The sequence below is a fragment of the Puma concolor genome, chromosome F2 (genome assembly GCF_028749965.1).
Source record: "Puma concolor isolate L17-30 chromosome F2, mPumCon1.1.hap2, whole genome shotgun sequence".
NCBI lineage: Eukaryota > Metazoa > Chordata > Mammalia > Carnivora > Felidae > Puma > Puma concolor.
In genome coordinates this window covers 59216448-59239092 of record NC_141684.1, presented here as the reverse complement: position 1 = coordinate 59239092, position 22645 = coordinate 59216448, and the positions used below count along the sequence as shown (strand labels likewise).

The following is a 22645-nucleotide window of genomic DNA, read 5'->3' as shown; positions in this document are numbered from 1 at the left end:
CTGTTTTAAGTAAGGGTAGTAATGTATAGTATCACACTGAGGGTTTAATTTGTGCTTGATATAATGACTAATGATGTTGACACCTTTTCCTTTGCTTAGCTAATACTGTTGAGAATCTTTTCAACTTTTCATTGCTTTAATATGTCCTTTTTGATGAAATCTCTTAAAATAATTTTTACATTTGGGAGGAGCTAAGATGGCTGTATAGTAGGAAGACCCTAGACACTCCTTGTCCCTCAAACACAGCCAGATAAATATCAAATCATTCGGAATACCCAGTAAGTCTATCTGATGACTGACAGAAAACCACACAAAGAAAGATAAAGAAAAGGCCACATCATGGAAGGTAGGAGGTGCAGAGATGTGGTTTGGGGGAGAAAGGAATCTCAGATGCTGCAGGGAAGAGGAAGCCCTGCTCACCAAGAGAGGGAGAAAGAGAGGGAAAAAAATGAGCACACGAAGCCATTGACTGGGAAAATAAAAGGGGCTGATTTTTGTGAGTTTTTACAACCAGTGGCACTCAAAGATTAGAGTTCTGGACATTCATTGCATGGCTGGTGTGGAACCCTGAGGGTGCTGCAGTGCTCCTGTGGAGGGGGGCAGATAACCTGGGGAAGATGGTGCAATCTGAGGGCTCCCTGGGACATATTGGGAGAGGCAGTTCCCCCTTCTTAGAGCACATCTGGAAGAGGTGGTATTGCCTCTCCAAGGACAAAAGAGATAGCAGGTGCCATTACATTCTCCTGCCCCTCAGCATAGGTGCAGAGACTCCTGCTGTTTGCTGCAGTTTACTCCAAACTCCGTGCCTCTGAGCTTTGGTGTGACTGCCCTTTTGGGACAAACCTGCAGCAAGACCCTCCCCCAGAGGCCACACCAGGTCCCTAAAGTTTGAAGTTTTAAAACGCAGCCACCCTACCTAGGATAGAACTCAGGTGCACTGTGCTGCTGAGTGGGTAGACAGCCTGGACACAGACAATGTGAAGGCAGGTATCTGAGGGATGCCTGGGGCACACAAGGGGAGGCTGTTCACTCCTATGGGAGGGCTTTGCAAACAGTGGCAGGTGCAAACTCTACTCTCCAAGGACCAGAGAGGGCGCTGGTGCCATTTCTCTCCGTTGCCCCTCAGCATAAACCAAATTCAGTAAGCAGTTCAGCACCAACAGTGATGGCTTAAGCCACTTCTTACACCAAGCCCTGCCCAACCCCCTGCATTCTGCAGGTGCTGCTTTTCTCGGGCAAGTGTGTCTGAGAACCAGAGCAGTGGGTGCCTCCCTAGAAGACTAGCACAAACCCCTCTGCATGCACCACATCTACTAACCATAGGGTTCTGGAAAGATTCAGCTCTAGTGGAAATAGCTTCAGGTCTCTTCACAAGCAGATCAGTGCATATCTAGTTAAAACTCACCACACTCTGGCCAAGGTTCAAACACTCCCTGCTGCAGGCAAGGAGAAACTGCAGATCACTGACCTGAGAGAAAGGGCAGTCAAAACACAGCAGCAGAGTGCGCACAGCACACACCAGAGACACTTCCTGAAGCGCAAGTCCCCAGACAGTATCTAACTTTCTCTTTACAAAGCCATTACTCAAGAGCAGGAATCATAACAGGCTTACCTAACACAAAGAAAACAGAGATCTAAGCAAAATGTCCAGATGGAGGAATTCATCCCAAAAGAAAGAACAAGAAGAGTTCATGGCCAGGGATCTAATCAAGACAGAGGTAAGTAATATGCCTTATCCAGAATTTAAAGCAACAATAATAGGGATACCAGCTGGGATTGAGGAAAGCATAGAAGTCACCAGGGAGTCACTTACTGCAGAGATAAAAAACCTAAAAGCTAATCAGGCCTAAATGAGAAATGCAATAACTGAGATTTGAAACCAGTTGGATGTAATGACCACAAGGATGGAAGAACCAGAGTAATGTATAAGTGATATAGAAGAAAAAATTATGGAAATTTATGAAGCTATAAAGAAGAGGGAAAGAAAGATATTAGATCAAAATGTAGGCTTACGGAACTAGCTGACTCCATAAAGCATAATAACATTCTTACGTAGAAGTCCCATAAGAAGAAGAGAGGGAAAAGGGGGCAGAAAGTTTATTTGAGAAAATTATAGCCGAAAACTTCCCTAATCTAGGGAAGGAAACAGACATCCAAATCCAGGAGGCAAAGAAAACTCCCATCACAATCAACAAAAGCAGGCCAACGCCAAGACATATTATAGTTAAATTCGCAAAATAGATTAAAAAAAAGTCTAAAAGCAGCAAAACAAAAGAAATCCATAACTTACAAAGGAAGACAAATAAGATTAGCAGCAGACATCTCCACAGAAACTTGGCAGGTTAGAAGGGAGTGGCATGATACATTCAGTGTGGTGACTGGGAAAAATATGCAGCCAAACATACTCTATCCAGCAAGGCTGTATTCAAAATAGAAAGAGAGATAAAGAGTTGCCCAGACAAACAAAAACTAAAGGAATTTATGACCACTAAACCAGCCCTGCAAGAAATATTAAAGAGGACTCTTTGAGTGGGAAAGAAAAGGAACAAAGACTAGAAAGGAACAGAGGACTCTCCAGAAAGAATGACAAAGCAAGTAATAAAATGGTACTAAATTCATATCTGTCAATAAGTACTCTGAATGCAAATGGACTAAATGCTCTAATAAAATTCATAGGGTGTCATAATGGGTAAAAATAACAAAACCCATCTATTTGCTGCCTATGAGAGACTCATTTTATTTTATTTTATTTTATTTTATTTTATTTTATTTTTATTTTTTTTAATTTTTTTTTGGGGGGGGGGAATGTTTAATGGCATCCTTTCAGGGTCTGAGTTTCTTATTTTTCAAATGGGAATATTTTTTTTTCTTTTTTTTTTTTTTAATTTTCTTTTTTTTTTATTTTTTTTTTGTTTATATATGAAATTTATTGTCAAATTGGTTTCCATACAACACCCAGTGCTCATCCCAAAAGGTGCCCTCCTCAGTACCCATCACCCACCCTCTCCTCCCTCCCACCCCCCCATCAACCCTTAGTTTGTTCTCAGTTCTCAACAGTCTCTTATGCTTTGGCTCTCTCCCACTCTAACCTCTTTTTTTTTTTTTTCCTTCCCCTCCCCCATGGGTTCCTGTTAAGTTTCTCAGGATCCACATAAGAGTGAAACCATATGGTATCTGTCTTTCTCTGTATGGCTTATTTCACTTAGCATCACACTCTCCAGTTCCATCCACGTTGCTACAAAAGGCCGTATTTCATTCTTTCTCATTGCCACGTAGTATTCCATTGTGTATATAAACCACAATTTCTTTATCCATTCATCAGTTGATGGACATTTAGGCTCTTTCCATAATTTGGCTATTGTTGAGAGTGCTGCTATGAACATTGGGGTACAAGTGCCCCTATGCATCAGTACTCCTGTGGAGAGACTCATTTTAGACCTATAGACACCTGCAGACTGGAAGTGAGGGGGTAGAGAACCATTTATCATGCTAATGGATGTCAAAAGAAAGCCAGAATAGCAATACTTCTATCACACAAACTAGATTTTAAGCCAAAGAGGTGAAGAAAGGTTTTATATCATAATAAAAGGGTCTATCCAATAAGAAGATCTAACAATTGTAAATATTTGGGTACTCCCCCAATTTGGGTTGGCTTTAATGAGACACTGGATCAGATAGACTTGACAGATATATTCAGAACACTTCATCCTGAAGCAGCAAAATACACATTCTTTTTGAGTGAACATGGGACATTCTCTAGAATAGTTCACATAGTAGGTCTCAACAAGTACAAATATTTGAGATTGTACCATGCATAATTTTGGATCGAAACACTATGAAACTTGCAGCCAACCACAAGAAAAAAAGTTAGAAAGACCACATGCTACTAAAGAATGAATGAGTCAACCAGGAAATTAAAGAAGAAATAAAAAAAATATGGAAGCAAATGATAATGAAAAGACAACTGTCCAAAACCTTTGGGATGCAGCAAAAGTAGTTATAAGAGGGGAGTATATAGCAATAAAGGTCTATCTCAAGAAGAAAAAAAAATCTCAAATACGTAACCTAACCTAATACCTGAAAGAGCTAGAAAAAGAACAACAAATGAAGCCTAAAGCCAGAAGGACAAGGGTAATAATAAATATCTGAACAGAAATAAATAATACAGAAACAAACATCAACCAAAAAAGCAGTCGAAAAGATCAATGAAATCAGGAGTCGGATTTTGAAAGAATTAATAAAACTGATAACCCCCTAGCCAAACTTGTCAAAAAGAAAAAAGAAAGGACATAAATAACTAAAATCAGAAATTAAAGGGGAGGGATCAAAACCAACACCACAGAAATAAAAACAGAGTATTATGAAAAATTATATGTCAACAAGTTGGGCAATCTGGGAGAAATGGACAAATTCCTAGAATCATATAAACTACTAAAATTGAAACAGGAAGAAGTAGAAAATTTGAACAGACCCATAACCAGCAAAGAAATTGAATCAGTAATCAAAAATCTCCCAACAAACAAAAGTTCAGGGGCAGATGGCTTCCCAATGGAATTCTACCGAACATTTAAAGAGTTAATATTTATTCATTGCAAACTGTTCCAAAAAATAGAAATGGAAGGAAAGCTTCCAAATTCATGCTATGAGACCAGCATAACCTTGATTACAAAACCAGTCAAAGACCCCACTAAAAAGGAGAATTACAGGCCAATATCCCTGGTGAACATGGATGCAAAAATTCTCAACAAAATACTAGCATATTGAATCCAATGCTACATTAAAAAAATCATTCACACAATCAAGTGGGATTTACTCCTGGGTTGCAAGGGTAGTTCAGTATTCACAAATGAATCAATATAATATACCACATTAATTAAAGAAAGGATAAGAACCATTGATCCTCTATATAGATGCATAAGAAGCATTTAATAAAATACAGCATCCATTCTTTATAAAAACCCTGACCAAAATAGGGATAGAGGGAATGTACCTCAACATCGTAAAAGCCATATATGAAAGATCCACAGCTAATATCATCCTAAATGGGGAAAAACTGAGTGTTTCCTCTAAAGTCAGGAAGAAGAGCAGAATGTCCACTCTCAACCATTGTTATTTAACATAGTACTGGAAATGCTAGCCTTAGCAATTAGACAAGAAAAATAAAAGGCACCCATATCAGCAGGGAAGATGTCAAACTTTCCACTATTGTAGAAGACATCATACTTTATGTAGAAAACCATTTCAAAGTGGATGAAATACCTAAATATGAGACAGGAAACCAGAAAAATCCTAGAGTTGAACGCAAGCAGCAACCTCTTTGACATTGACCCTGGCAACTTCTTAACCAGACATTTCTCCTGAGTCAAGGTAAATAAAAGCAAAAAAGAAATATTGGAACTTCATCAAGATAAAAAATAAAAACTTCGGCACAGTGAAGGAAACAATCAACACAACTATTGTTTTGTCTTTCTGAAGGCAACCTTCATAATGGGAAAAGATATTTGCAAATGACATATCTGATAAAGGTTTGGTATCCAAAATCTATAAAGAACTTGTCAAACTCAACACCCAAAGAACGCATACTCCAGTGAAGAAATGAACAGAAAACATGAAGACATTTTTCCAAATGAGATATCCAGATGGCCAGTAGACACATGAAAAAATACTCGACCTCACTCATCATGAGGGAAACACAAATCAAAACTACAATGAGATACTACCTCACACCTGTCATAATGGCTAAAATTAACAACACAGGAAACAATAGATGTTGTCAAGGATGCAGAGAAAGGGGAACCCTCTTACACTGTGGGTGGGAATGCAAACTGGTGTAGTCACTCTGGAAAACAGTATGGAGTTTCCTCAAAAAGTTAAAAATAGAACTACCCTACAATTGCATTAGTAGGTACTTACCCAAAGAATACAAAAATACTAATTTGGAGGGACACAAGCACCCCAGTGTTTATAGCAGCAAAATGTTTATAGCAGCAGGAGCCAAATTATGGAAAGAGCCCAAATAGCTCATTGGATGAAGAATAGATAAAGAAGATGTGGTATGTGTGTGTGTGTGTGTGTGTGTGTGTGTGTGTGTGTGTGTACATATTCAGCCCCCAGAAAGAATGAAATCCTGCCATTTGCAGTGATGTGGATGGAGCTAGAGAGTATTATGCTAAGCTAAATTGGTCAGTCAGAGAAAGACATATACCATATGATTTCATTCATGTGGAATTTAAGATGGAACAGATGAACATGGGAAAATAAAAAAAAAAGAGACAAACAAACCAAGAAACAGACTCTTAACTATAGAGAACAAACTGGGAGTTGCTGGAGGGGAAATGGGGGGGGGATGGGTTAAATAAGTGATGGGTATTATTCAGGGCATTTGTAATATGCACTGGGTATTGTACATAAGTGATGCATCACCAAATTCTACTTCTGAAACTAATATTACCCTTCATGTTAACTAACTGGAATTTAAATAACTTGAAACAAAGAAAAAATAATTTGTACATTTAAGAAATTCAGGTTGGGGGGCCTGGGTGGCTCAGTTGGTTAAATGTCTGTATCTTGATTTTGGCTCAGTCATGATCTCATGGTCATGAGATGGAGGGCTCTGTGTGGGTGTGGGGCCTGCTTGAGATTCTCTCTCTCCTTCTCTCTCTGCCCCTCCCCTGCCTATCTCTCTCTCTAAAACAAAAAAGAAATTCAGGTTATTTTTTATTTTTACACTTTGAGAAATCCTTACATTTTTAGGTTTTACATTTAAATCATTGGTATGTTTTGAACTCATGTTTCTATATGGTACATGCATGTATCAAAGTTTTTGTTTTGTTTTGTTTGATATAGGTATCTAATTATTCCAGCAAAATTTGTTGAAAAGACTATATAGAAAACTTTTGCTACCTATAGGTGTGTCTATTTCTGGACCTCCTCTTCTGCTTCATTGATCTATTTGTCTGTCTTTATGCCTGTAGCACATAGTCTTGATTTTATGGCATTATAATAAATCCAACATCAGATAGTGAATCTCCTCCAATTTTATTCTTCTTTCAAAGTTGTTTGTCTCTTCAGTCCTTCACATTTTCTTATGAATTTTATTTTATTTTATTTTTAACATGAAATTATTGTCAAATTGGTTTCCATACAACACCCAGTGCTCATCCTAATAGGTGCCTTCCTCAATACCCATCACCCACCCACCCCTCCCTCCCACCCCCCATAAACCCTCAGTTTGTTCTCAGTTTTTAAGAGTCTCTTATGTTTTGGCTCCCTCCATCTCTAACCATTTTTTTTCTTCCCCTCCCCCATGGTCTTCTGTTAAGTTTCTCAGGATCCACAAAGGAGTGAAAACATGGAATCTGTCCTTCTCTGTATGACTTATTTCACTTAGCATAACACTCTCCAGTTCCATCCATGTTGCTACAAAAGGCCCTATTTCATTCTTTCTCATTGGTACATAGTATTCCATTGTGTATCTAAACCACAATTTCTTTATCCATTCATCAGTTGATGGACATTTAGGCTCTTTCCCTAATTTAGCTATTGTTGAGAGTGCTGCTGTAAACATTGGGGTACAAGTGTCCCTATGCATCAGTACTCCCGTATCCCTTGGGTAAATTCCTAGCAGTGCTATTGCTGGGTCATAGGGTAGGTCTATTTTTAATTTTTTGAGGAACCTCCACACTGTTTTCCAGAGCGGCTGCACCAGTTTGTATTCCCACCAACAGTGCAAGAGGCTTCCCGTTTCTCCACATCCTCTCCAGCATCTATAGTCTCCTGTTTTGTTCATTTTAGCCACTCTGACCTGCGTGAGGTGATATCTGAGTGTGAGGTGATATCCTGATGAGGAGCGACGTTAAGCATCTTTTCGCATGCCTGTTGGCCATCTGGATGTCTTCTTTAGATAAGTGTCTATTCATATTTTCTGCCCATTTCTTCACTGGATTATTTGTTTTTCGGGTGTGGAGTTTGGTGAGTTGTTTATAGATTTTGGATACTAGCCCTTTGTCTGATATGTCATTTGCAAATATCTTTTCCCATTCCGTTGGTTGCCTTTTAGTTTTCTTGGTTGTTTCCTTTGCTGTGCAGAAGCTTTTTATCTTCATGAGGTCCCAATAGTTCATTTTTGCTTTTAATTCCCTTACCTTTGGAGATGTGTCAAGTAAGAAATTGATGTGGCTGAGGTCAGAGAGGTTTTTTCCTGCTTTCTCCTCTAGGGTTTTGATGGTTTCCAGTCTCACATTCAGGTCCTTTATCCATTTTGAGTTTATTTTTGTGAATGGTGTAAGAAAGTGGTCTAGTTTCATCCTTCTGCATGTTGCTGTCCAGTTCTCCCAGCACCATTTGTTAAAGAGACTGTCTTTTTTCCACTGGATATTCTTTCCTGCTTTGTCAAAGATTAGTTGGCTATACTTCTGTGGGTCCAATTCTGGAGTCTCTATCCTATTCCATTGGTCTATGTGTCTCTTTTTATGCCAATACCATGCTGTCTTAATGATTACAGCTTTGTAGTAGAGGCTAAAGTCTGGGATTGTGATGCCTCCAGTTTTGGTCTTCTTCAATATTACTTTGGCTATTCGGGGTCTTTTGTGGTTCCATACAAATTTTAGGATTGTTTGTTCTAGCTTTGAGAAGAATGCTGGTGCAATTTTGATTGGGATTGCATTGAATGTGTAGATAGCTTTGGGTAGTATTGACATTTTAACAATATTTATTCCTCCAATCCATGAGCATGGAATGATTTTTCTTGTGACAATGGATTCTATGTTTCAGCTTCTTTGAATGTCTCATAATTTTTATTAGATTGCAGACATTGTCATTTTTACTTATTGAGTGCTGTGTTTATATGTCTATAAATATTTTTGTGTTTTGTTCCTGAAATACATTAAGGTAACTTGGAAGTAATTTGGTTCTTTTGGGTCTTGCTTGTAAGCTTTGTTATGCAGGCCTGGAGCAATGTTTATTTTTGGTTAGTGGTTCTCAATTACAGGTGATTCTGGCCTGCGAAGTATATACTTGTTATATCTGGAGACATTCTTTATTTTCACTACTAGGTGATGGTAGTAGAGGTAGAGTGCTTCTTGAATCTAGTTGATAGAGGCCAGTGATGCTGCTGAACATAGTACAGTGCAAAGGATAGCTTCTCCTAATTCAATAAAAAACTATACAGATCAAAATGTCGGTAGTGCTGAGACTGAAAACCCTGGCCTACAACAATGATGATGAGTTTGTGCATTAAGGAATAGGAATGATAAGGAGAAGAGAAGCCCAAACTGAGAATAATTTCTGAGGTCAAATAAACAGAATTTGAATCCCAACTACATGAATATTAAGAGGGAAGTCAGTGGTGAAAAAAAGTAAAGTGGATGCTTATGATTCCATTAATTTGGATCAAGAACAGTGAGAAAGAAGACTTTAGAGAAAATTAAGGGCCGCTTCTAAAATTGAAAAGACAGAAAATTGTTTCCTCTTCTGATAGATTTGATGAATGTGGAAGAAAGCTAACAGAACTTTCAATCATCACATTTGTAACACTTGACGATTGCAAGCTACTGTACAACTCAGAAAATATTTGTGAAAATTAAGTAGAAAATCTTTTAAATTAAGTTTAAAATTTATTTGATTTTTGTTTCTTGATGCATGATTTATTGTTATATCACATTGTTGACTCAAACATAATATCAGGACTTGTTGAGATCAAGGTTTCTGTTCCAACATACAAGGTTCATATATCCCTGATCTTCTTGCATACCCTTCCCCAGTTGACGGAATGGTGAGACAGCACTGTCTTACTACTAAATTGTCATGTGTAACTTCTTTCCACATTCCCATCTGTCTGTGTATTATCAGCATGTGAATCTAAGAAAGTCATAGAAATAAGATAAATATTTACTACAGCTAAATATAAAGCTATCCCAATAAAATATTTAGGAGAAATTCTTTCCCAGAGGAAATATCATGAATTAATGTTGGACCTATTAAGTTCAAGTTTATCTAGCCTGGAAATATTCATTAAGAAGAGGAATGTAGATATTGAGTTTGGAAGAAAGGGTAAGGCTAGGGATATAGCTAACATATACATGGAGGCTTGGCAATAGAAGAGAACATGGAAAGTGTGCAAAACAAGAAATATAATGGAAATAAATGGAGGAAAAGAAATCTGAGAAAATTTAGTGTAACACAAGAAGGTTTTATAATGTGTGAGTTCATACAATCAAAGGGGAGTTCATATAATCCCCTTTCTACACACTCTCAAATAGTATAACCTTAAGTTTCTTATGTCTTAAATCAGGGACAAAAAAGGAGATTTAAACAGCTTTCTGATATATTTGTAAACATGAACATCATGTGAGTGAAAACTTGGTAAAGTAGAAAAAGGCTACGAATTTTTATAATAGATTTTTTTTACAGGGGCATATAGGAAAACTTAACATGATATGAAGTAATTATTGCACAGTGATTTTAATGAACCATTTTCTTTTGGTATAGTTTTGTTCTCAGTCTACTGAGAGAAACAGTACATATTTGGGGTTGAAATTGGCACCAAACATCAAGATGACTTACATATCTTCATTCTTGCAATTAGGCATAAACTCTTCTAGAATTCCTTACTTGTAGTATTCACTGTGACATTTTTTTTTTAATTTTTGTAAATTTTATTCATTTTTTGAGAGAGAGACAGAGCGTGAGCAGGGGAGGGGCAGAGAGAGGAGACACTGAATCTGAAGCAGGCTTCAGGCTCTGATCCGATAGCACAGGGACCAACGTGGGGCTCAAACTCACAAACTGTGACCTGAGCCAAAGTCAGACGTTTAACCAACTGAGCCACCCAGGCGCCCCTATTCACTGTGACGTTGTAATAACTGCCATGTAAAGAACAAATAATAACTACTAGCTGACTCTTGGACAGCAGGTTGTCACTGAAACTCCCAACAACTGAAGAGTCCCATAAGCATACTATCAATCTCCTTTCTCCCTTCAGTTTGACACTTTCTGATTTCTTAGTTAATAAATGTTGTTTTCCCTCCACATCTAGGAGTTGTTTGTTCTCTAAAGCAGAAAACAAAGTTAACGTTAAAGAAATAGTTATATTATGAAATACTAAGATTTATTTTCCATCTGCCTGCTCACTTGTGTTTCTTCATTAATTAAGCCTATGAAGAAAAGTGTTATTCAGAGTGTGAAATATCATTACTGAGAAATAGTTCTGAGAAAACTGATATTTTGTGGGTTCGCCCAGAATTTTCAAATATTTTGGAGTAGACTTGGTAGTAAGCTTATGTCTGAACTTCTGTTAAAAATCAAATATTAAGCACAATTTGAAGAATATTGTGTTCTTTTGTCATATTTTCAGAAATGTCTACTTAAGAAAATTAACATTTGTTAGACTTTAGAGTATATGTTTTCCTAAACTGAGCATATTTTATACAACAAGTGTGAAACTGCATACACCACAAGTTATAAGGGTTCTGATATGCACTAGTAATAATGATGCAGAAACTATAAATAATGTTTTTAATGGTACTCTCAAAGTAAAATACATTAAAAACATGGAGAAATATATGGGCTTGATAAGATTCATACATTCATCCACTCATTCTTGAATTTATTCATTCAAAATATTTACTGATTATCTGCTGTTTCAGCAGCTCTGGGTATAAAATGGTGAACAGGTGAGCCATTAAGGAAATCAGAAACTAGTGGAAAGGGGAAAGATATGTAGATGATGATCACTCCACAACAGTATTGTTTTGCCTATTCTGTTATATAAAGAGTCCTTTAATAAAAGAGAGCCAAAGTACAGTGTTCGTAATTTAACCTATATCTTGATTGATCTTACTCCCAGTATAACCTGTATTTGTTCTTTAATGCATTACAGGTCTGCTACAATATTCTGTTGTCAATGACAGCATCTTATTTTTCAGAGAAACGTATATTTTCCATGACATCTATCTATATTTATTTATTTATTTATTTATTTATTTATTTATTTATTATTTACACAAGTTTTTGAGAAAACTTGTGTGAGCACATGCAATAGGGATAAAACATAACCTTCTTTATTATCCAGTATATTGTGAGTGAAAAAGAAGTTAAGGCAGCTGGGCTGTGATCCATTTGCTCCCTTTTCCAAAAGGATGCTCCTGGGGCAGTGGTAGGGAACCAGGGGAGGAAGTAGCCAACTTGGCCCAGTCTCCTTTTCAGCTGCACCTCTGAGTAAAAGAAACAAACAGGTGAAATTTCCTAAAGAAAAAGAGCTATTTATAGAATGATCGTAGCAGAATGTCCCTGGCTAAAAATTACTGATGGTAGATAAACCTGAAGTCTATGAGTTTATGAAAGCATAGGTCTCCAGTAAATGTCATATAAGCTATACAACTCTATGGATTATAAAATGGAGATGTTTTATAACTTAAATGTTTTCTGATGAGTAAAGGAAACCTCGCCTCACACTTGGAGACCTCATCTATGATTCAGGGCCAAAGAGTATGTACCTTAGGTAGGAAAAAAAGAACACCGGGGGACAAACAAGATGTCCCAAATATGTCTTTATTTCACTTACGCTTCTTAAGGATCTATATCCTTGGAATTATTAGGTCTTACAAGGGAGCAGAATTAGGAGACCAGAAAATGTCAGTGTATAAAATATTGGTGGATACACAACGGGCATGATGATCTGCAGGCCAGATGGTTCTCTATCTTCTTTCTAATATCAGAGCACTTTAAGATGCCCAGTTATAGGGATAGGGTCTTTATATCAGCAACAATAAAATTTTTTAAAAGGTGCAAAGGATGGGGGCGCCTGGGTGGCTCAGTCAGTTAAGCGTCCGACTCTTGGTTTTGGCTCAGGTCATGATCTCACAGTGGGTGAGTTCGAGCCCCGCAATGGGCTCTGTGCTGGCAGCGCGAAGCCTGCTTGGGACTCTCTTTCTCTCACTCCATCTCTGCCCCTCCCCTATTCATGCTGTCTCTGTCTCTCTCTAAAATAAATAAATAAACTTAAAGAAAAGGTTCAATGGTTCAAATGTGATGGAAAGTAGCCAAATTGCAAATAGTTTCAAATTACGTTAATAATCTTTTGGCCAAATTACTAATCAATAATTTAGACCAGAGTGTTGGGTAGCTATTAACCTATGAGACAAATCTGGCCCACTGTCTATTTTTTTAATAAAGTTTTGTTGGCTTATAGTGTTTTGTTTGCATATTGACTATGATTGCCTTCACAGTACAGTGGCAGAGTTGTGGTAAGTGCAACAGGGACCATATGGGGCCCACAAAGCCTATATGGCTTAACCCTGATTAAGTCTCCATTTTATATCACAATGTATTATAATAAAAACAAGAATTCATTCATGTTTATAGAGATCTTTATAATTTGTTAAAAATTTTGCCATAATTTAACTATATCTTTTTAGGTAGGTGAGGATGATTTTATTATTCTTCCAATTTAATAATGTGGTAACTTCACTTACATCAGTATATTCATATTCTTTGAACTAATGATTATGTTTTGGGGTATATGTCTTTAAAAATAAAAAATACAGAAAAATCATTAGTATGCAATTATTAAATATAATGCCATTTTCAGTGGTTAAAAAATGGAAGACAATTGTTAATTATGACATAAGTACTGGACTGAATGTTATGTAATCATTAACTATTTTAATTAGGAGAAATATTCAGTAATGGAAAAAGTCTATTATGCATGTTACACAAAACAAGTAGACATCAAAGTGGTGTACATTATGAATATAATTAGGTATAGAGGCATGTTTAAAGGACAAAGGAAATACATAAAACTATAATAATTATGTTAGAGTAATAGTATGATAATCTTTGAATGTGTTTGATGTGTCTAGGCTGTAGTCCCAAATTATTTAATCAAACACAAACCTAGGCGTGGCTGTGCAGGCATTTTGTAGGTGTTATTAAAATCCATAATCAGTTGACTTTAAGTAAGAAAGATTATCCTAGATAACCTGGGCAGGATCGATTAAATCTTTTGAGAAGCCTTAAAAATAGAGCTCAGGCTTCCTTGATGAAAAGCAAAGTCCATTTCAGCATTTTCAGCTTTATAAGAGTTGCAGCCTGCCCTTCCTTAAGTCTTGTACTTTGGATTTTAGACTTATCTAGCAGCCCTCACCATCTTGTAAGTCAGTTATTTGTAATAAATACTTCAATATATATCTCTTGCTCATCCTACTGCTCTGATTGAACCTTGACTGATACAGATTTTGGTAACTGGAAGTAGACCATTGCTGTGACAAATCCCTCAAAATATGGAAGTGAGTTTGGAATTGCATAATAGGTGGACACTGAGGAATTTTGAGAAGTATGATTGAAAAAGCCCACATTGGGCACCTCTGTGGCTAAATCTGTTAAGCCTCCTCCTCTTGATTTTGGCTCAGGTCAAGATCTCACAATTTGTGAGATCAAGCCCAGCATCAGGCTGTGAACATGGAGCCTGTTTGGAATTATCTTTCTCCCTCTCTTTCTGCCCCTCCCCCACTCACACTCTCTTTCTCTCTCAAAATAAATAAACTTAAAAAAAAAGAAAAAAACCGACATTGCCTTGAACAGACTATTAGTGGGTGTTAGCAGCTCTCTTAGAACGAAGCAAGGGAATACATAAATCATCAGAAACAAAATATTTGTAGAAATATGGACATGGAAGGAGCTGCTAATAAGGGCTAAGGTGAAAAAGAGAAACTTATTATTGGAAACTAAAGAAAAGGAAGTCCTTGCTATATAATGGCGGAGAGCTTAGCTGAATTGTGTTCTTTAGTTATGTGGAAGAAATCCTTGTCTTTCTAGACTGCACAAGATGTGAAAATCAGGTTTGTTGTCAGGAAAGTATGCTCTTAAATGAAAGCCGAGGGTGTGGCTGGAAAACTTTTATTTAGTGGATCAGAAGGATAAAGAGGTCAGAGTATTCAGTTACATAGAGGGCTCTTTGAAGAGATTAGGCATGTGATTCATAGGTCTTCTTGGCCATATCAGCAGAAGCCAGGAATGATTATCCAAGAGAAACGTGGAGAACTCTTGTCTCGAAAGAATTCTCATAACATAAATGGGAGATCCACAAATTTCTTGACAATGTTATACCAGCAGAAAACACTGCCACCTTGGTTTAAAAGGGATATACCCAACAGGTTAATAAAATAAATTAACTGAAAACATGTTCTACCTTTGAAGAGCAAGAAAGAATGATACCTAAGGCAGAATCAGGAGCCCAGAAAGTGGAATCACAAGGCACAGAGGATTATTTCCAAGACTTGAAACAAAATGGAGCTCTCCCAGATGATATAGAAATTGATACCAAATTGGGACCAGTAACACTTTTTAAACAATTTGTCTCCCATTTTACCTGAGAATGTCTATAAAATGTTATCCCGTATCTGCACACCATTTTATTATGTATGCAAATAACTTGTTTCTTGAGTTTCACTGGTTCACAGCTGGAGATGCATTGTGACTAAGGATGAATTATATCCAGAACCTCAGCCATACCTGATTTAGATAATGAGAGTGGGGCTTTTGAACTGATGATATTTAGATAACATATTTGAACTTTGAGTTGATGCTATAATTGATTGAGACTTTGGAGAATATTAAAATGAATTTAATATATTTTGAATTTGAGATAGATGTAACTATTTCAGGGCCAGAGGGTAAGCTGTGAGGGGCAGAATAATGCTCTCACCTGAAAGATATGCATATTCTAATGCTGAGACTCTGAATAAGTAGCAAGGGGGGGGGGGAATAAAGTGGTAGATATAACTGAGGTTTCTAGTCAGTAGGAACATTAAGATAAAGAGATTGTTCTGGGTTATCTAAAATAATCCAATAATGTAATTCCAACAGAACTTTAGTGTCAGAGTAATGCAATGAGAAAAAGATTAAGCTGACCACTGTTGGTTTGGAAGATGGAAGGGGGTAACTGTAGAAGTGGAAAAGGCAACAAACAAACAAACAAAAAACCTAAAGTCATTCTTCCTTAGAGCTTCCAGAAAGTAATGTGATCCTGCTAACACTTCAATTTTAGTTCAGTGAGATTCATTTCAGACTATGACCTGCAAGCCAAAACATGATAAATTTTCATGTTGTTTTAAGCCACTAAATTTATGATCATTTTTATAGCAGTAATAGGAATGGAAAACACAGATTTAGAGGTAAAATTTTCTTCCCCTTTCCCCCAAATTCTCTGCACTGTCTATATTATATTTGCAATTGAAAATACTATTTTTTTCTCAGTTTTGGAAAAGATTGGACATGTTCCCAATATTCCAAAGATATTAGATAGAAGAGCAAGAATTTAAACCTATGACTCCTAAGTCATATATGCTATCTACTGTACCATCCACACTGACCTAAATATGATTAAACGGTGAAAAAAAATAAAGAGGATATAGCCTGGATGTCATTTTGTAGATTTATACATTCAGCCAGTAATGATTATGCTTCTTCCAGGGGCCTGCTTTATAGAAAACATTGAACATACAAATCTAACAAGAGGGTGCCTGCTCTAGAGAAGCTAAATGTTACAGTATATGACAATTTAAAAGTCTGAAGTTGCTGTGTTGTGAAAGTAATCTTTTTGTCATGACAAAAATGCATGTGGGAGTCCAGGGAAATAAATTTTGATACATATGATGGATGGGATCATATTCTGAGAGCTAACATATCAGACACTTTCACATTGACTTGGTGTAAAAAATCACTAGAGATGTATTGGCTTGGGAGAACGGTCATGAAATCATTTAAACAAGATTGCTCTAGTGTCTTTATGGAAAGAGATTCAAAAATGGAAACAGAGTAGGAGATGCCAATTAAAAAAAAAAAAACTCTTATAGTAATTCGGATGCAGGGCCATGAGAGATTAACTCAGTAAGTAGTGGTAAAAACAGAGGGAAAGGAATGAATATGAATATTTTTAAAAGAAATATTTATATATTTTCATAACTCTTTGACCTGATGAAAAGAAAGAAGAAATAATCATTGTGACTGTATATTTATAATCTATGAGGCATGAAATCACATCAGACCCAGCAATAGATCTAGTCTGTGTGTGTCAATGTCTAAAGCAGAAAAGGTCAGTCCAGTAGGGTTCTCTGAGATTAAATGAAAGCCTTTAAAGAGAAAAAAAGAAATGGTTTGGGGCTCAGGAACTGGCATCTACTCTGTGGTAGGTAACATTTGCAAGAAATGGAGTAAGCAACAGTCTGTGAAAAGGAAAATAAGATGCATCCCTAGGGGGTTGGGGAAGACAGACTATGGGCGCAAAGTACCCAACGCTTGAAAGAAAAAATGGACCTGAGATTTAATCAATAGAAGATCCTAAGAGAATTTTCCAACAACCAACAGGCAGATAGAGCTAATAGTTTTGGGCAAGTGGGCTTTACCTCTGATATACCATAAGGCTGTCACCTGGCCCTGAATTCATAGAGAATATGATTTGACTGTTACCATCACCTCATTATATGTCTAGCAAAATTACATCTATGGAATCGCATTATATACCTTTGTAAAGAACCTAATGTTGTTTTTGATATAAATCTTTGAATTTCATAATGAAAAACCATGTATGTTCCTAAAATGTGACAGTCAGCAAATGTATTAGGATTCAAATATAAATAAGGTGTGATTCCTACTTTTAAAAAACTTAAAATCTAATTTTACTTACTTATACTCATTGATCAGAATCGAATGCATTGCTATATTTAAAAATCTGGTCTTGGGGAAGAAATTCCTAAATATTGAAAATTGGCTGAAAAGTGAATCTTAAGTGAATGCACTCATTTTTAATTAGGTCAATATTTGTATTTCAACGATAATTATTTAAATATAAATGAGGCTCCATTTTCTTGCTTTTTAGACAAAATGTAACTGCTTTATAGTCAGAAGTCTGGGTTTAAAGAAAAATGTGGCAGATGTTGTGTGCCCTCTAGTGGCCACAAGGTATATCTTTACATCTAGCTTAAGTTCGTTTCAGTGGTTTTGTCCAGAGCATTCTTCCACATGCCAAACATACTAATTTTATTAACATCACATTTTAAATATTTCATTAATTCTTACTTTATCTTAACTGCAATAGTTCAAAGTCCAATTCTAACCTTTTAGTATATGGAAAACATACGCTAAAGATTTCCTAGAGAAAATTTTGTAACCACAGAAAATTTTGTAAAAGGCCACATCCAATAAATGCAAAAGAGAAAATATGCAAGTTAAATTATCCCCCAAATAATTATATAGTTCATATTGCCCATTGTGTCAATATGGACCAAAAGAAAAACTGAGAACATCTGGATACTAAACTGCTCTATTAGTCAGGGTTCTACAGAGAAACAGAACCAATGGGGTTTATAGAGAGATGTATTTTTATGGAATTGGTTCACATGATTGTGGAGGCTGGTGAGTCTGAAATCCATAGGGCAAACCAGAAGGCTGGAAATTTATGGAAGAGTTAATAATGCAGTCTAGAATTCAAAATGTACGGGGCAGGACAGCAGACTGAAAACTCAGGCAGGATTTTTATGCTGTAGCCTTAAGATAGAATTCCTTTTCTTGTTTTTTTTTTTTAACATTTTTTAAAATGCTTTATTTTATTTTATTTTCGAGAGAGACAGAGTGTAAGCAGGGGAAGGCAGAGAGAGAGAGAAAGACACAGAATCAGAAGCAGGCTCCAGACACCAAGTGTGTCTGCACAGAGCCAGATGTGGGGCTCGAACCCACGAACTGTGAGATCATGACCTGAGCCGAAGTTGGACGCTTAACCAACTGAGCCACCTAGGTGCCCCAACCTTTTCTTGTTTTTAAAGCCTTTAATTGTTGGCATACTTACATTATGTAGGTTAATCTGCTTTACGTAAAATCCAGTGATTGTAAACATTAACCACATTTGCAAATACCTTCACAACAACATCTAGACTAGTATTTGAACAAACAACTAGGCATTATAGCCTAGTCAAGTTGATACATAATAAAAACTGCTGTCATTACCAAGAACCGTTTTAAGTGCTTTAAATGTATTAAACCATTTTTTTTTTTGTTTTCATCATAATTCAATGAGGCAGATGCTCTTTGTAACCCATTCAAAGTAAACTGAGGCTCATGTTGGTATAACAACTTGCCTAAGGGTTATAGTCAGTAAATGAGGGATTTGGGATTGAACCAGTGTCCTTGTTTTAAATACTAAATATTGATGTTTCAATGTATCTATATTACATTTTTTTCACAAAATATTTCAGGTAAACACAAAAAAAAAATAATATAGAATATTGAACACCCTGTGCTTCCCAGTCAGCTTTGTCAGATTTTACCTTCAAAGTCAGATTTGGCTTCATTATTTTTTGAATTTTTTTAAATAAATAAATCATTCAAGACACAGTTGAGGTCAGTTGCATATCTCTCCCTAATTCCGTAATTCACTCATCCCTTCAGAAGTACCCACTCTTCTGAATTTGGTTTTTATCATTTCTATGCATGTATTCTAGAAATTTTAAACACAGCTTTATATTAATAAATATTACATTATATCCTTTTTCTTGTTTTCAGGTTTAACTAAATGGTTCAATATGATTTACAAATTACAGTTTGTTGAGTTAAAAAACACATTTTGGGGATTTATGTATGCTGATACCTGAGGCTCTAATTCATTCATTTTAACCAGTTTAGTATTTATTGTCTGGATATATCACAACTTATTTCATTCTTTTGCTAATGGGCATTTGGGTTATTTCAAGATTTTCACAGTTGCAAATAATATAACAATTAGTATTCCATACAAGTGTTTATGTGTCTCCTGTGAGATTTTTCTCAGAGTATACTAAGAAGTTCAATGACTAGTGAGGAGGCAGATTCTAAGGTGAGCTTCAGAGATTTTCCTTTCTCCGGTGTCCACACATTTGTGTAACCCACTCCCCCCCCTTGACTGAGCAACCCCCAAGATTTGCTTCTAATCAATAGGATATGGCAATCATTTCTATGATTCAGTTATGCTATATGACTATATCATAGCATACTAGAGCCAGACATTCTCCCTACAGGTGTCATGAAATCAGCAGTTATGTTGGAGAAGCCCATATGGCAAGAAACAGGAGACGGCCTCTAGGGTTTCAAGACTGCCTTTAACCAATAGCAAGCAAAAATTGGGATCTTTAGTTGTATAGACACAATGGATTGTTTTGGCAAACAACTTGAACTTGGAAGCTTATAGAAGGTAAAATATGTTCTCAAAGATGTTCGCATCCTAATCCTTGGACCCTGTGAATGTATTACTTTACACGGCAAGAGGGACTTTGCAGGTGTTAGAAAGGTAAAGACCTTCTGATGGGAAGAGCATCCTGGATTATCCAGGTGGACTTAATCTAATGATAGGAGATTTTAGAGCAGATAACTTTTCCTAACTTCTTCTTTTTAGTAGTTACGGAGAGAGGAGAAGAAGGATCAGAGAGATGCAACGTTGCTGGCTTGGAAGATGGAGAAAGTACCACAAGGGATGTAGGCAGCCTCCAGAAGCTGACAAGGTAAACTAAAGTCCATAGTTGATATAACAGTCTGGTAAACTTTCCTTTTATTAACTGTAGCAAATACCTTTATCCTGAGTAAAGATCCTAATACCCCTGTCTTGATGGTAATAGTAAACTACTTGTTATAATGCACCTAGTGTATCTTTTTCCATCCATCCTTTTTTTTTCTTTTCAATAGGCTACTTTTTAGAGCAGTTTTAGGTTCACAGAAAAGTGAGTGAAAATTGTATAAAGTTTCTATATACCCTCTGTCCTCCCCTCCACAACCTCCCCTACTCTCAACATCCCCACCAGATAGGTACATTTGTTATAATTGGTGAACCTACATTGAAACGTCATTATCCCCAAAGTCCAAAGTTTATATTAAGGTTCACTCTTGATGTTGTACATTATATGAGTTTTGACAAACGTGTAATGACATGTATCTATTGATAGAGTATAATGTATGTATACTATATATATTATTTACATATAAAATATATATTACAAGTATAAGTTATTACAACATAATTGCATACACACACCATATAATATAGTATTATTTCACTGCCCCCCAAATCCTCTGGGCTCTGTATGTTCATTGCTACCTCCCCACTAATCCTGGCAAGATCCCCACTGATCTTTTTACTGTCTCTGTAGTTTTGTGTCTTCCAGAATGTCATGTTGTTGGAATCATATAGTAGATAGCCCTTTCAAATTGGCTTATTTTACTTGGTAATTTGAATTTCTTTCTTCCATATTTTTATAGCTTAGTAACTCATTTTTAATGTTTGTTTATTTTCAGTTTTAACATTTCTATTTTTAAAATGCTTAAGAAATACATTTTTCATATCAAAGCATTTCATATTTATGTTTAATTTTGAACATTTTCTCTATCATCTAAGTGGCTTCACAGATAAGGAGATATTTGGGCTTACCAGGCAGTCACCAAAAGTTTTCTAGTAGGATCTAGCCAATCAAATAATTTGTTTTAAAACAATCAATAGCACATACGTATATTTTTAAATAGCATGTCTGTGTATATAATAGCAGTTTAATGTGTATTTCTAACATTACATGATTCAAAACCAAGACTTTATGCTTTTCCATTTTTTAATCTGACATATAATTTTTGAAAGTTGTTGAAAAAGCTAAAAGCTAGTTTTCAGTATCTCTATTCTTATGTCCAGATTCACCATGATACTGACACTGGACAGAAGAAGTGATTAAACACATTAGGTAGTAATTTATAATGTCTTATTTAAAGTCCAGGGGCGCCTGGGTGGCTCAGTCTGTTAAGCATCTGACTTCAGCTCAAGTTGTGATGTCATAGCGCATGAGTTCGAGCTCTGCGTCAGACTCTTTGCTGACAGCTCCGAGCCTGGAGCCTGCTTTCGATTCTATGTCTCCGTTTCTCTGTCCCCTCCGCCAGTCGTTCTCTCTCTCTCTCTCTCTCTCTCTCTCAAAACTAAATAAACATTAAAAAAAAAGTCCAAAGCTTTCTTAGAGGTTCTCTGAACCAGTGTGTGTACTTTTTTGTTGAAAATACATGATTAATCGTTTGTATCTATTTCACCTGTTTAAACCCAGTCTGCTTTAGTTCCCTGACCAATGGAATATAAAAGACCCATCCAGTGAACTTACATCTTGGTTCTGCTGAATCCTGATTTCCCACACTTACCTTGGTGGTCATGATCCAAAAATGAAGTATGTCCTGCCTCTGAGAAAATAGTCTGCAAGTTGTGCCTAGAAATCTCCATTCTCTCTCAAGGTTGTCTATGCTTTATCCTCTGCTGTGTCATATCTTTTACCTTTAGTAAAGCTTTATATTAATGTATGTTGGTTTATAACCTCCTTGGGAGCTTCCTGGGTGAAATCTAAAACTGGCCCCCATACTTGGAGGGCAAGGAGAGACTGAAGATAGGGGCAGGCCACTCCAGGTTGGTAGGTGGGAGTTTTAGTGAGCAAAGGGAACTTACATATAGGGCTTGTCTTGGGCAGCAGCAAGGTGAGTAGATCTTTGCATCTGCCCACCAAATCTTAAAAGTTATATGGAGGCCTCAACTGGGTTTATCACAGTGGGACTGTATACTTGCCAGATGGTCTCAGTGCCACATCACTGTCTCAAGGCTATTATG

General features: G+C 36.5%; 1 pseudogene; it reads right to left on the bottom strand.

Annotated features, from left to right (window-relative positions):
* The window catches only part of LOC112859323 (DDB1- and CUL4-associated factor 13-like), a 112139-nt pseudogene extending 89939 nt beyond the window's left edge, over positions 1–22200 (bottom strand).
* Between the last annotated feature and the right edge of the window lie 445 nt (positions 22201–22645).